The sequence below is a fragment of the Augochlora pura genome, chromosome 1 (genome assembly GCF_028453695.1).
Source record: "Augochlora pura isolate Apur16 chromosome 1, APUR_v2.2.1, whole genome shotgun sequence".
Lineage (NCBI taxonomy): Eukaryota > Metazoa > Arthropoda > Insecta > Hymenoptera > Halictidae > Augochlora > Augochlora pura.
The window spans coordinates 5,873,606-5,887,740 of record NC_135772.1 but is presented as its reverse complement, the minus strand read 5'-3'; positions in this window follow the sequence as shown (position 1 = coordinate 5,887,740).

Below are 14,135 nucleotides of genomic sequence, written 5' to 3'. Positions count from 1 at the left end.
TCTTAATTCAAGCACGCATTATGACAAAAGTGGCAAAAAGTCTATATAAATTTAGCGCTGTTAATTATGACAATGGAACAGAATTTTATATCGATTTAAAAAAAGGTATCGTATTTATACTTAACAGATTATTCCACTTCTTAGTAATTTAAAGCTTGCTTCAAAATTATTAGGAGCACAAATTAGTTCGGTCCGTTTTCAAAAGATAGCTTTTCAAAAGATGTTATGACTATTTCATAGTAACAACTGATTTCAATTGTTTCTGAGAGATTAGATATCTGCCAATAACATTCAGTTTCTATTGCTTCGAGTTTCATTTAATACACCTGTTTTTTACTCTGTTGAATATGTCAAGTTTTGTGTTAACTAAGCAGCATTTGCGGGAGATTTCAGTTTTCCGCTTTAATTGGAAGAAAAGTGCAGCTGAAGCACGTCGAATGCTTGTTCAAGTCTATGGTGACAATGCAAAACTGATAAATCATGTAGGGAATGGTTTCGACGCTTTAAGAATGGTGATTTTAGCGTTAAAGACAAGCCTCAGTTACCCAACAAGCAGTTTCCGTACGATTGAAATCCATGGGAATGATTGACAAGCAAGGCAATTGGGTGCCGTATGACAATTGGGTACGATCGGAGACATGACAAAGTCATTCTTCTCCATGATACCGCTCGAACTCATGTCGCAAAAGTTGTGAAAAATTATTTGGAAACGCTCAAGTGGGATATTTTACCGCACCCGTCGTACTCGCCGGACATTGCTCCTTCTTATTACTCCTTCTGGTTGTTCCGGCAGATGCAGCACGATTTGGCAGCTCACAGATTCACTTCTTTCGCAGAAATCGAAAATTGGCTTGCAACTTGGATCGCCTCAAAAGTCGAGATATTTTTTTGAGCTGGAATTCGAAAATTGCCTGAGAGGTGGGGATAAGTAGTAAACAGCGATGGACAATACTTTGATTAATCTGTTAATTCATTTTGTTCTCGAAATAAATGCATTTTCCACCACAAAAGAACGGACCGAACTAATTTGTACTCCCAATATTTACCCAAAAGTTGAACACGATGAAACAAAACGAATTTCAAATTGGTTAAAAAGTTGGTGAAGTATGTTCAAATTTGTTGGGCAGTGTAATTAGAGAAGGAGAAGGGGCAAAGAAAAATAAGGAAAGCGAGCTAACAGCCGAGCCAAAATTTCAGAACTAAAGGATCGAATGAAAGCTCTCCGACTAATACACCGTTGCGTTGGAAGGTAATTTAATTGAAATCAAACGCCAACAGCGATTTCCCTAAACGGTTGTCGATTGATATCTGATCGGGCCCTGGCAAATCGAAATGGACGCATGTTGTGTACGGCCGACTTCAAAGACGACCAGATGTTCGTGAAAGGAAGAGAAAGAGGTAGAAGGGTTTTTTGATCGTGGAACTGTCACCGTCAGTGCCTCATTCCCCCATTACTCTCATTCCGATCCTTAGCCAGACTTTTCATCGTAACCGGATAGTCTGAGTCAATAATTATCCGCAATGTATAACACTTGCAAAATTCATTACAGCATCAATAGAGTAGTTACATTCATTACAGTAACATTCATTTCTCACATAGCGTCCTTACTTTTTAGTGGAGCTATTATTTACCAACTAGAAAACGATTCCGTCATTAGGATTGCAAGAACTGAACTGTAAAGTTAATTAAAATTTTCTAATTAATATAAGAAAGACTCACACATTTGCCAGGGTTCGAATAAGGAAACCTAAATGCATGAATGCAGCCCAGCGTGAATGCGTGACCGCTGCTCGATGGGCCAGAATTTTTCATTGCAGCTCAGATGGAAAAATCTAGTTGCGCATCGAGCCCAATAGAATTTCATTTACCTCGGCCGGTTAAATATTTAGACGGGTCCGTAGAATCGGATGTAGCCCTTTTCGAACTGATCGCGTCTGCCTTTCTCCTCCCCACTTTTTTTTCCGGTTTCAATCCGGTTTTTACCATCCCCGCACTCCTGCTCAATCCCCTTTCAATGGCGTCAACCGTTGGTTCGTCGAATAAGGGAGAAATATGGCGATTCACACGTGCCAGGTTTTTTTTTTATTGAACCCAAGCGCGTATTCACGTTCCAGAATTTTCACCGGCAGCAGTTTTGATTGGACTTTAATTGCGTGTTGCCTTCGTTGTCTACTTTATCATTCCGTTTTTAGCAATAATCGAAGAATCTGAAGATTAAGGGAGTCTTGACTGTGCCTTTGCGTGTTAAAACGAATCTTTTTTATTGTTGGCGCGAACTTTGCTGCGCTTCTTCTCTTCGGTTTTGATACGGACACGTTTCTCTTCCGTCGAGTATTCGATGTTCGAATCTTGAAAGAGGTTTATTTCGAGTACACTAATTGTAAGGTGTAAACGATAGATAATACAAATTCTTAAGTAACAATTTGTAATATTTGATGCGGCGATTTTCATTGACACAATGAGAGAGCTTGAGAGAACGAAATATTAATACGCAGATAAATATGTCTGATTTCTCGTGAAGTACAAGATCAGAACTATAATTCGTGGAAAGGTTGAATCACTTTATTAAATACATTTATCGTCAAATTCATCGATCCAAGTATTAAAACCCGTTCTAACGCTTTATCATGTTCGTATTTGATTTATACTATATACGAGATTATTTTTCATTTTTAATATACGTGAAAATCATTCTTTCCACAATCGTATTTACGGATTCGATCACATATTTTCTGTCGAAGGTTAGTATGAGCGATATTTCCAGTTGTACTTTAATTAATGCTTGATGAACAAAATTGATTTCAACTTTTATGACACAATTAATTATTTTTTAGAACCGGTTGTTAGGTGACGAAATCCATATTCCTTTTTACTATATTTTAGGTAGATAATTATATTGTTTCTGTCGCAATGGGGGAACAGATTTGTGAATACTTTTATGTGAAGTAGATAAAAGCTTCCCGTATCGATTCGGAACAGTATACAAGAGTGAAGTTTCCTAACTCGTAGACAATATTAATATTCGGTTAAATGAACTGGAATAATCCGTACTTTATCGCCTTATGAAATCATGAATTAAATTTTAAACAGATCGTGCCTCGTGTATGCAACTTTAGGCAATATCGTGCAGTGCATACAGCACTGAGCAATTCTGAACTTGCCAATATACGTAGAGAAAGTTTTAAATTATCGATAAGCGTTCCTGCGGGGCCTTATATACGGCTATAACGTCTCACCAGAAATAAATTCTGCATTTTTTAATATCCTTCGACTAAAGCAAACGAGTCAACTGGATCAATATTTGTTATGAAATTGAAGCATGTCGAATATCTAAATGTCATAGCCAAATATATAATTTATGGAACATATCATTCGACTGCAGTATTTTAAGATCAATTTACCTTACCGGTTTTACTAATATAACCTCATAATTTCAAAACGGTGAGGCAGCTTGAATCTAAAATAATACTGTGATCGAAAAGTAAGGTGAATTTGTTTATAAAATGTAAATTCTTTATTTATTCTTACAAATCAATTTCATCTCCTTCAAAGTAATCCCCGTCCGATAAAACGCACTTTTGCCAACGCTTTTTCCAGTCCTCGAAACATTCGGAATAGTCTTTTTCCGGTATAGCCTTCAAGACTATACCTTCGATTCGGTTTTTATCTTCTCAATCGTGTCAAAACGGGGTTCCCACATTGGCCTTTTGAGTTTGCTGAATAGCCAGAAGTCGCACGGAGCCAAATCAGGCGAATACGGTGGTTGCGGAACGATATGAGTAGAGTTTTTGGCAAAAATGTCGTGAAGAACCAATGCAGTATGACATGGCGCGTTATCGTGATGAAGGAACCAAGAGTTGTTCGCCCATAATTCCGGCCATATCAGACGAATAGCTTCACGCAAACGATGCATAACGCTCAAATAATATGCTTAATTGTCCGTAATTGTCAATCTACGATTTTCAAGCACCAAATCATTGATTTTTTGGACGTGGCCCGCGTCGGTAGACGTTGATGGTCGTCCAGGGCGCGGCTCGTCTTCAACGCGTTCTCGTCCCGCTTTGAACTCGTTTGAAATCATTTTATTACGTGACAGCAAGAAGAAAAAACGTTGTTGATCCTTATTTCACAATGTTTCAAAAATATCCACTAATTTTTCGGGACTGGAATAGCAAGAAGTTTAACCGTGACAGCTGTCTTAATTTTCTGGTGTGCATGGCTAAAGTGGAGATTGACATTAAGTAATATGGCACTTTAAATAACTCCGTGTAGAAACAGATTCAGCGAATAATTTGCCAAGTTATGTTATAAATAAATAACCTCGTTAAAACGTATCGTATAGTTGTAAATTCACATTATTTCGACGTAGAATTTATTGACCTTGAATCACTTAAGAAAAACGGCATAACTGAACTGTATACGACCATTGGACCCTCTCAAGATTGTATTGGTTCCGCTCCCTTTTCTATTGGCTTCACTTCCTTTGTATTGGACCTGCTATTTCTTAGTTCTGCTCCTTTTGACTTAGTTCACACACTTTTGTATCATCCCCACCCTCTTTTGTATTAGTCCTTCCTCTTTGTTCGTAATTGTCTCCGCCCCGTTTTGACTTGGCCCCGCATCCTTTTGGGTTAGCACGCTCTGGCGCAATTTGTCCTAGATTTATGTCAAAAAGGCGTCCTTAATCTGTCCTAAAACTATCCGAAAGTTGTTCTAAATCTGTCCTAAATTTTACGTGAAACTGCACTAAATCTGCCTGATAACGGTCCTAAAATTGTGAATTTAACAACCTTAAAATATAGAATTTAAAAAAAAAACATTTATCGCAACAGTATTAACACTATTCCTACCAGGACCGGTCAAATGACCGTTTTTAAATTTTCAATTGGAATTTCCTACATTCAACGTAAGTGAATCGCCTTTAAACTTTACGACTTTTCCTCATATATATGTATGATACATTTTTCAATATTCACTTATTTTTTTATTGTTTATTTTCTGAGAAATATTTGTAGTCTGCCTTACCTACCACGACCGGTCATTTGACCGGTAGTACGATTAATACATTTTTATAATAGTTTCTCTCTAAGACTCAATGCTAAAACTATAAAGTCGTTACAAACGAAAGGTAATGTAGTTGTGGCACGATTCTATCCGAGAAGTGAATTCCAGAACATGGTTTACGGCACTTCCAAGTGTTTACAGTTCTGGCTCGACTATAGGGTTAGCGTTGTTTATTTGCTTGATCGATATCCGATACGGTCCAGATCCTCGAATGTTCTTACGCCATCTTATCTACTATGACGTAAAATAAAGAAACTTATAAGTGAAGGAAATGTATAGAGGTCTTCTCACGAATTCAAATCAGTATAGTCTTGCGACACGAACAGAGTGCATCGAAACGTGAAAGTCACAAAGAGCATACTTGGCAGTCTTTTATTATTATTTTGTAATATTTTATATCGTATTACGTGTTATAAGTGCAATTTTGTACGATGTACGTAGCAAATATATAATAAACGGCTTTCCATATTTGGGAAAAGATGAAAGTAGAGAACCAACAGTTCCTCTTGGAGAGTTTGTCACTATGAAATTAGCAGAACCGTATGTGGAAGAAATATAACCACGGACAACTTTTTTACAAGCCTACCTATAGCAACAAAACTTTTTGCAAAAAAACTACGATTATTGGGACAATTAGAGCAAATAGAAAAGTGCTACCAGGACTGACAAAACTGAAAAACGACGACATGGCACTTTTCTCAAGCAAACTCCATCGCTCAAATAATTGTATGTTGACAATTTACAAAGCCAAACCATGAAAGAAAGTTCTAATTTTCAGTTCAGTGCACAACTCCGTACAAGTTGAAGAAAATGACACCCGAACACCGGAGACAATTCAATTGTATAATAGCGCCAAATTTGGCGTAGATGTGACCGATCAAATGGCCAGAAATTATTCGATAAAATCTAAATCTCGGAGATGGCCTTTGCAAGTATATTTTAATATCTTGGATTTAGCCAAGATAAATGCATGAGTGTTATATAAAGAAACTACGAAAGGAGAAATTACAAGACAGGAATTTCTATTCCAATTGGCAGAAGAACTTCCCATCGAATACAAGAGCTCGGCAAAGAAAATCAACCAATACCCATCGCAAGTACAAATACAGGTTTCCGTGAACGGAAAACATGTCAGATAAGGTATTGTAAAGATAGTAAGACGAACAAAATCTGTTTAATAGTGTCTGTTTTCTTCGACATGATTTACGCTGTTTTTTCTAATTAATTTATTGTTTTTAATATATTCTGTAATACAAGGGATAAGTAGCCCTTTTAATAAATGAATGAATAAATAGTACAATGATTTTATAGTGCCGCAATTGTCGCAGATATATTATATGTTCAGAGCTAGGCGTTGTCCGGAGTTAGGTTCACTCTCCTTACAATCACTGAAGTAGAGTAGCGCAAAGGAAGTGAACCCAACAACTAGCAACAAAACTCGCTTGATCTCTTTTCATTCGTTGTGCCACCTAACGCGTCGTAGAAATCGGCGATGTTGCAGAATACGCCTAAAGCCACAGCAGTCGACCCCGAAAAGCTGGCGTTCTGTAAACTTATTGTAATCCGGAAAAATCCTGTGCCCTCTGGCTCGGGCCCCGCGAATTCACCTCTTTTTCTGTCAGCGGTCAGTGGCAAGTCACATGCATGCTACTCCCACACACGTACGTATACTGTTACAGTTTCAGAGCACATCTGTACTCATATCTACGTTCCTCCAGTTTTGGTCTTCGTCTACCAGCAGAGAAGCCCACCAATGAACGACAAATACGAGTCTCTCTGGTAGCTCGGGAGAGATCGCGTTTCCTCGTATTAACTTTCAGAAGAAACGCTTAATTCCAAGACGAACAATGCCAGCTTTGCCGTGGCCGTAGATTTACGGGTATGATACCGTTTTCAGGTTTTCTCGGTCCTTTTCCGGGGATATTGGAGGCCAATGAAATTCACTAGCATTGTCGGAGCTCGTAAAAAGGAACGTAACGAAATTTTGTACTGTTTGATACCGGGTCACAGAGCAAAAGATGTCGTACGACACACGCATTATGTCATTAACGTTGGAACTACTGGTCGACATGATTGCTTTCTGCTTTCATTTTGTATTGTTGCTGGCGGTATGAAAATGTTACTGCGACAATAATTCTTTTCATGAAGTTCTTTATCCAAGGATGTCGTCTCATTAGAATTCTACGGGGCTTGAGTAAATCTTGTCATTCTCCTAGAATATCATACGTTACACGTTAGTCACGTTTTCTTTGTATCTGTAGTGTGCAGTTATACGTAAGCGTGACACGTCAATTTTAATTTGGACATAATTTGTTTCAGAGTAATTTTCATTTAGAAGGTTCGGTATTATGCTATTAACATCACTGTTCATAGTAAAATCGGAGGAACTTCTTTATCACCTTGACTATCACGATCAAATTGATTTCTAAGATAATTTAGAGTTAAGGTAATTTATCGCAACTTTATCATTTATTTAGTTTGTATTTTTAACATTTTAGCACGTTAGATCACATTTTAAGACATACGTTGTAATTTTCGAAAATATGACTTACGTCACTATGATGTAACTATACATGAATTATACTATCTTTGGCAATACATTTATAAAGAAATTCATGCTGTGACATATTCGTGTAGATTATATTGTTATTGGTATTTGTAACAAACAGAAAGGTGTAATGTATTGAATTCAATTCAATTTTTCTGTTTGTCAGTTTCCTTGAAAAGTGCGACTGACAAGTTTCATTACAGTAATTGTTCTCGTAACCCTTTTACACTTTGCTCATCTCCAAAGAAAACAAAAATGGCGTTCGTATGCAGTTATTACTCTCGAGGTTATCGGTTATGTTCTGACCAGTGTCGGTGTGTCTGTGAGTCACAGACTGTGAGACTCTCTGACGAATCTAGCTGCAATGCTTGCTAAACGTTGGTGAAATAATTCTACCAGAACACGGCTAATACCCAAAAGCCTTGATAGTAAGAACTGTACGATGTCGAGACCTGAAAGTCGTAAATCTCTGCCGTCAGTTGTATATGCCTGATATGACGCCGAAAATGTTGAAGGATAGCGTCTACGTATTAGGTTGGGGAGAAAGAAATCCATTATTTTTACGTGAACTTCAAGACTTTATTTAACATGTTTCGGATTGTCCGATTTAGGTCAAATATGCATTGTTTCGTCCTATAATTTGTTGCCATTTTAAAGGTGTCTTCATAATGTCTTTCTCGTAGAAGTCTTGGTCCCCATTATCGAAAAACTCTTGTAATCGATTTTTACAATCTTCTCTCGATGCCAATTTCTTATCACTAAGGAAGTTTTGCAATGCAAGAAAAACATGATGATCGCTTGGTGCCAGGTCCGGATTATATGGTGGATGCATCAAAACGTCCCAGCCAAGCTCCTGAATTTTTTTGCGAGTCACTATAGATATGTGTGACCTGGCGTTGTCCCGATGGCACACAGCACCTCTTCGGTTGGCCAATTCTGGCCGCTTCTGGTCAATCGCTAGCTTCAAACGGTCCAGTTGTTCACAGTAGAGATCCAAATTTACTGTTTGGCCATATGGAAGCAACTCATAATAAGTGATTCCTTTCCACTCCCACGAAATGCATAACAGAACCTTCTTGACCGTTACTCCTGGTTTGGTCACCGTCTGACCTGCTTCACCGAGCTTTTACCATGATCGTTTTCGCACAATATTGTCGTATGTGATCCATTTCTCATCCCCAGTCACCATGCGTTCAAGGAACGGGTCGATTTCATTCCCTTTGGAATGATCGGTTAAAACCGTTTCATGGTCAATCTTTAGCTCCTGGGCGATGCTACTATGAGGACCACCCTTGCTTTCCCAGAACTCCACTATCTACATCCGGTCACTCCACGAAATCTGCACGCGGCTCTACCATACTAGATGTATATAAGGCGTAGACTCAATAAAAAAATGTTCAGTTTTGTTTCAATCAAAGCCCTGAAGCTGTCACTTCATTACTCGTTTTCGCGATCTTAAAAGTTGTTTTTTTCGTGACGTCTGGATTCGTCACACTACGATGCTAACATGCCGGTCAACTTCGATTATTTCTATGATTTTGTCTACATTTTCTACGACAGGCCTACCTGTACAAGGCGCACCTTTAACATTAAAAATTCCTGATCGGAATTGACGAAATCAAAATTGCGCGTAATTGGCTGTTACAGTATCGGGACCATAAGCACCATTCACAATTTCAGCCGCTTGACTTGCATTTTCGCCTTTATCAAAGAAAAATTGTAAAATGTATCGAATTTTCTCAATGTTGACTTCCATTTTTAACACCCTGTAGCTCAGAACTGAATGGACTAAGTAATAATCAGAAAAAGAATGGTTTGATCGATACTTTAACAGATATCGATCGCTACAGCCGTCTACCGAAAAAATAATGGATTTCTTTTTCCCCAACCTAATATTATTCGTGGAATCTTAAATCTATCTCTGGCGACGACACGTGTGTACTATTTTTTCATGGGAAACGCAAAAGATCCTCACAAAAAATATATCTACAAAGTGGGTACAATTTCCATGGACGATTTGTTTCTATTTAATGAATGAAGCGTTACAATTGGTATCTTCAATTTTTCAATCCTCTCAATGCAACAACTGTGATTCCAATTCCGTGTGACACTATTCGAATTACTAAGGAATAAACGAAAAATTGCAGATCGAATCACGTCAGTCTTGCATCGTATAGAGATCCGTGCAACGAGATAAAAAGTTGTAACGAACCTCGTGCGGCACGGTCTCTATGCAAGTTACTAATGCATCCACTGCTGTGCCAGTCATGCGTGCGGCATGTTCCGACTGAATGTAGAAAAATCTGTTATTTTCAAGTTATTGAACCCACAGAAAGCTTTTTAATTGAAATCTGGCTGATGTAGGGGCGTATATCGTTTAACGAGAACAGATTTTTGTTAATGCCATTATTGACGTTCGATTTTGTTGACTTTTTATTAGCGACCTTTTTTGCTTTCCACTGATTTTTTATATCGGCTATAGCCAAAGAAAATTGTTCAGGAATTAATATGATGTTTAATAGCTTAGAGAAAATTGAGAGATCACTGTTAAAATTATTCGCCACTATTATATATAACCAATTCAAGTGGTCACAACACCTCCATAAAATCGAAGTTATCGTTAACACTTTGCTGACCGGTAGCCTATAAATCCGCTTTTTCCTCCGATTGGTAGCCTATAAATCGTTTGCCCTGGTAACTAATAATTTAATATCAATTACTAAAATAAACTTGTTAGATTGTACTATCGTAAACTTCAATATTACTAAATAATTTTCTAAATATTAGATACCTCTCGCGATTAAGAAAATAAATAAAGTCAAAATAGAAACGAAAATTTAACATTGAGCTACATTTTTACGGTTGGTCGATAAAGTGTTAACATGCTACGGAAACAGCATAAGTAAATATTTTTGACAACAATATACATTTTGAAAAGACGCAGATACAATATCTAAAGCTATTTAAAAATATTATAGATATTTAAAAGAACAATACAATTTTAAAAGGGAAACTATCTATACATTACAATACATATTTTCTCTACTTAAATGATTAGTTTTTGGTAATTAATAGATTGACTATCAAAACTGCAATAATGATTCAGCAACATGTTATAATTGTGAAGGCAACGGATATCGTTCTTCAAGATAAGAAATTTTTAATTTAATGGAGTACTATTGTGTCACTTTTCTTCGAATTAGTACCAAAAATACACGCGAAGACGCGTTTCTCTATCCCCGTGCATCTTGGTTTACCGCAAACTTCTTAATTCGAACTAATTTCGAACTTCTCCTAATATTCCGGACAATACGATTTCCGATCGTTCCTAACGTTTCCCAGCATTCTGTCCAAGAACGTAAATATTCGCATTCCATAATGAAACACGAACTCAATAAATTTGTCAGTGGAAATTAGTATGAACGTCCAGCCCCCGACGTTCCGCATTACGTAACGAATTTATCCATAGCATGGAGGGAATTAAATTAATGCATTAAATTTTCTTGTTTGGTTCCGTGCAGCCGTATTGTCCTGCAACTGCACTGTGCCGACAAAGAAATTGCGTCCATGACGCGGAAACGTTGTAACGAATGCAATATTGCCTTCTTATTAATGGATTCGAATTACGTGCTGGTACAAGTCGTTGTATCAGCGCCATTATATCAGCCCGGTTTAATTAGTAAGTAATAATTAATGGACATCAATATTAATAAATCATCAAAGGAAGCTGCGAATCGATAACTGTGTGATAAATCCTTGGATGCATAGATTCCGCGGAAGGTTTTTCATGAAATTTTATCCGCAGTTATGTATAATCAAATTTTCCATAAGATTTAAAGAAATTCTCGAGAGTACCGTAACATTTGAGATCGGCGGTGAAGCTCGTAAATAAAGTAGTAGCGCCAAGAATAAGGATCGTAAAGGTCACAGGTCAAAAGGCACGTAACTTTCGTCGTAAAGCTTGAGGAACCGTCGATTCCATCCACCGTTCTAAATCATTGTTATCGGGAAATCGTTGCATGTCGATGAGAATTATCGCCAGACTGGAAAATTCGAGTTGCGCGTTCCGTAGACTAAACAAGCGTTGTAGTATTGTTCGTCTCGGAGATTGTGGGGGGCATTGTTGTAAATTGTTGCATTAAAATATGATTCAACATCCCAGTAGAATTTGGTAAATAATTGTTCCCCGGGGAATTGATTGACGAACGCGATGAAAACATTTCCGGCGTTGGAGCTCATTGGCTGCGATAACAAATATGTACGTATTGAGTGTAGCGCGATGTCGCGCAATGTCGCGCGGTGTCAGTTATCGAAACCCTGGAACAGTGGTCCTTTGTTAATCTCTGCACTTCACGCTCCGGTGCCGCTGATTTTTGATAGTTCAACAATTTTCTTTGTGCCTCGTACACCTCGGAACAGTTGGCAGATAAAATTGACCCATAATCGTCAACGATGCGAAAGTAATTTCAATGTATTGGTGTGCTCGGTTTGTTCCCGTGATCACTTAAATTTTACAAATTCCACGCTAGTAGAATCCCAGTTTTTTAGCAGTTTATTGTGCAGGATAGTCTAAAATTAATTTTAGTTTTAACACTTCGATCGAAATCTCAATTATCACTAATCTGAAAAATCCAATACAAAAACAATTTCATGAGCAATTTTTACATATAAAGATTTGCAAAATTTGTAAAATTATATTGCATTTTTTATTCATTTTTTCCATGTCAATGTTAGCGTTTAAGTGGGCCAACAATGTATTTTAATTGTACAAATTTCTTCAGACGTATTAACAAATTAAAATAGTAAATTATATTTTCATGTATTTTATACATGATTGATCATCTCCATTAAGCGAACAATTTTACCTGCAACATAAAAATAACAAAAACGTATCAGTTTCAGTTCCTTCAGTTTGAGAAACATTTTCATTCAAATTGTTATTAACACATATCAGATTGTTACCTGAAAATGTACAAGACTTGTGTTTCTTATATGCCATTTCAAAATAAAGATATACTATTATATTTATATTTCTCGTTTATGCCTGAGATTTCAATTGTATCGAACTGCCAAACAATTTGGAGGTGTCTGACAAGTTTCGGATTGTGCGACAATTTCGGACTGAACGTTCGTGTGTTACGGACGTTCGACTTTTTCCGTGCCTGAACGAGTTCGATAACTCGGTACCGGCATACCTCTCAAAATGAACAATTTAGTAGGAGGAGGTACGATTTTTCAAGCCTCATGACATCGCTTTTATAGTCACCGATTGTGAACAACTATAGAAACGAAAGGCAAGGCTCGAATAATCGAATCTCCTTTTCCCAAATTGTCTAATTTTCTTCACAAGCTGAAGGACAATTGGGGAGAATTTACTGTAGCTTCGTTAGTATAACCTTTATTAATAATCAACTCTAACAAGGAGACTAGAAGAAATAATTTGATAAATATTTAAAATATAAGACGTATGTATCTATCAGGAAAAATCATCATTAAGCTTTCGAAATGTTGAATGTTGAAGACTTAAATTAAAGAACATAAGGTGAAACTTAAATTAAAATAAAATAAATGTTGACGAAGCAGCATTCAGAAGTAAAAAATTTCTAAATAAGTTTAGTTCTTCAAAGTTTATAAAGCTGGTTTATAGTTCGAAAATCATGTATGAAATATCACAGAATCATAGTACACGTGTAAATAATTTGTTTCAGATCGTAAATGGAGATTAGTTGATTATAATTACGTGATTTTATTGTAGTAACAATATTATAGATATTTATTAATTATTACAAATTGTGGATTCAATAGAAATTAAGACTACATTGTACGATAGTTGCGCGGTTCAACAACTTGTCAATCTATTACTACAACTTATAAATACAACTTTCGACTTTATACGACCACGACAACTCTCTACTTTTTACAACTTAACTTACGACCCTTTCGCAACGACTTTCAAAACAAAAATCTCCGAATGTGGGCATTCGCGTCGCCGATGGGCCTTCGGTCCATCGGTACTCGCGGCTTGAGGCAGGTCAACAACGCTTTCCTTTTTACAACTATGTCCTTAAAACTACTCTTAAAATTATCTACAGGGTGCCGAAATATTCCTGATACCACATTATTCTCATTACTTTATACGTAGGGCGTATATACTATTCGAAAATCGTATACTATATACATGTACGTAATCTGTTAAAGTCACACATATGTCAATAATTTGTTTCGGTGAATGGAAATTAATTTTATATTTTAACGACCCAGAATAAATTACCATCATATAGTGCAAATTTTAACTCGCACGGTATAAAACGTATGAATGAAGATAAAGGAAGGAAAACGAATGTTAATTGAAGTGTGTGGAAGCGAAAACGGAAAATCGAATGTGCACGCGTGCACACATTCGTTACTACCGGATGAAGAACATAATGTTCATCAACTTTCGAGACACGTTTTTACGAAGGACAATACGGACAACAGGAATGTTAATTTTCTGTTTGTCGTCAGCTCATAACGTGCCAATTC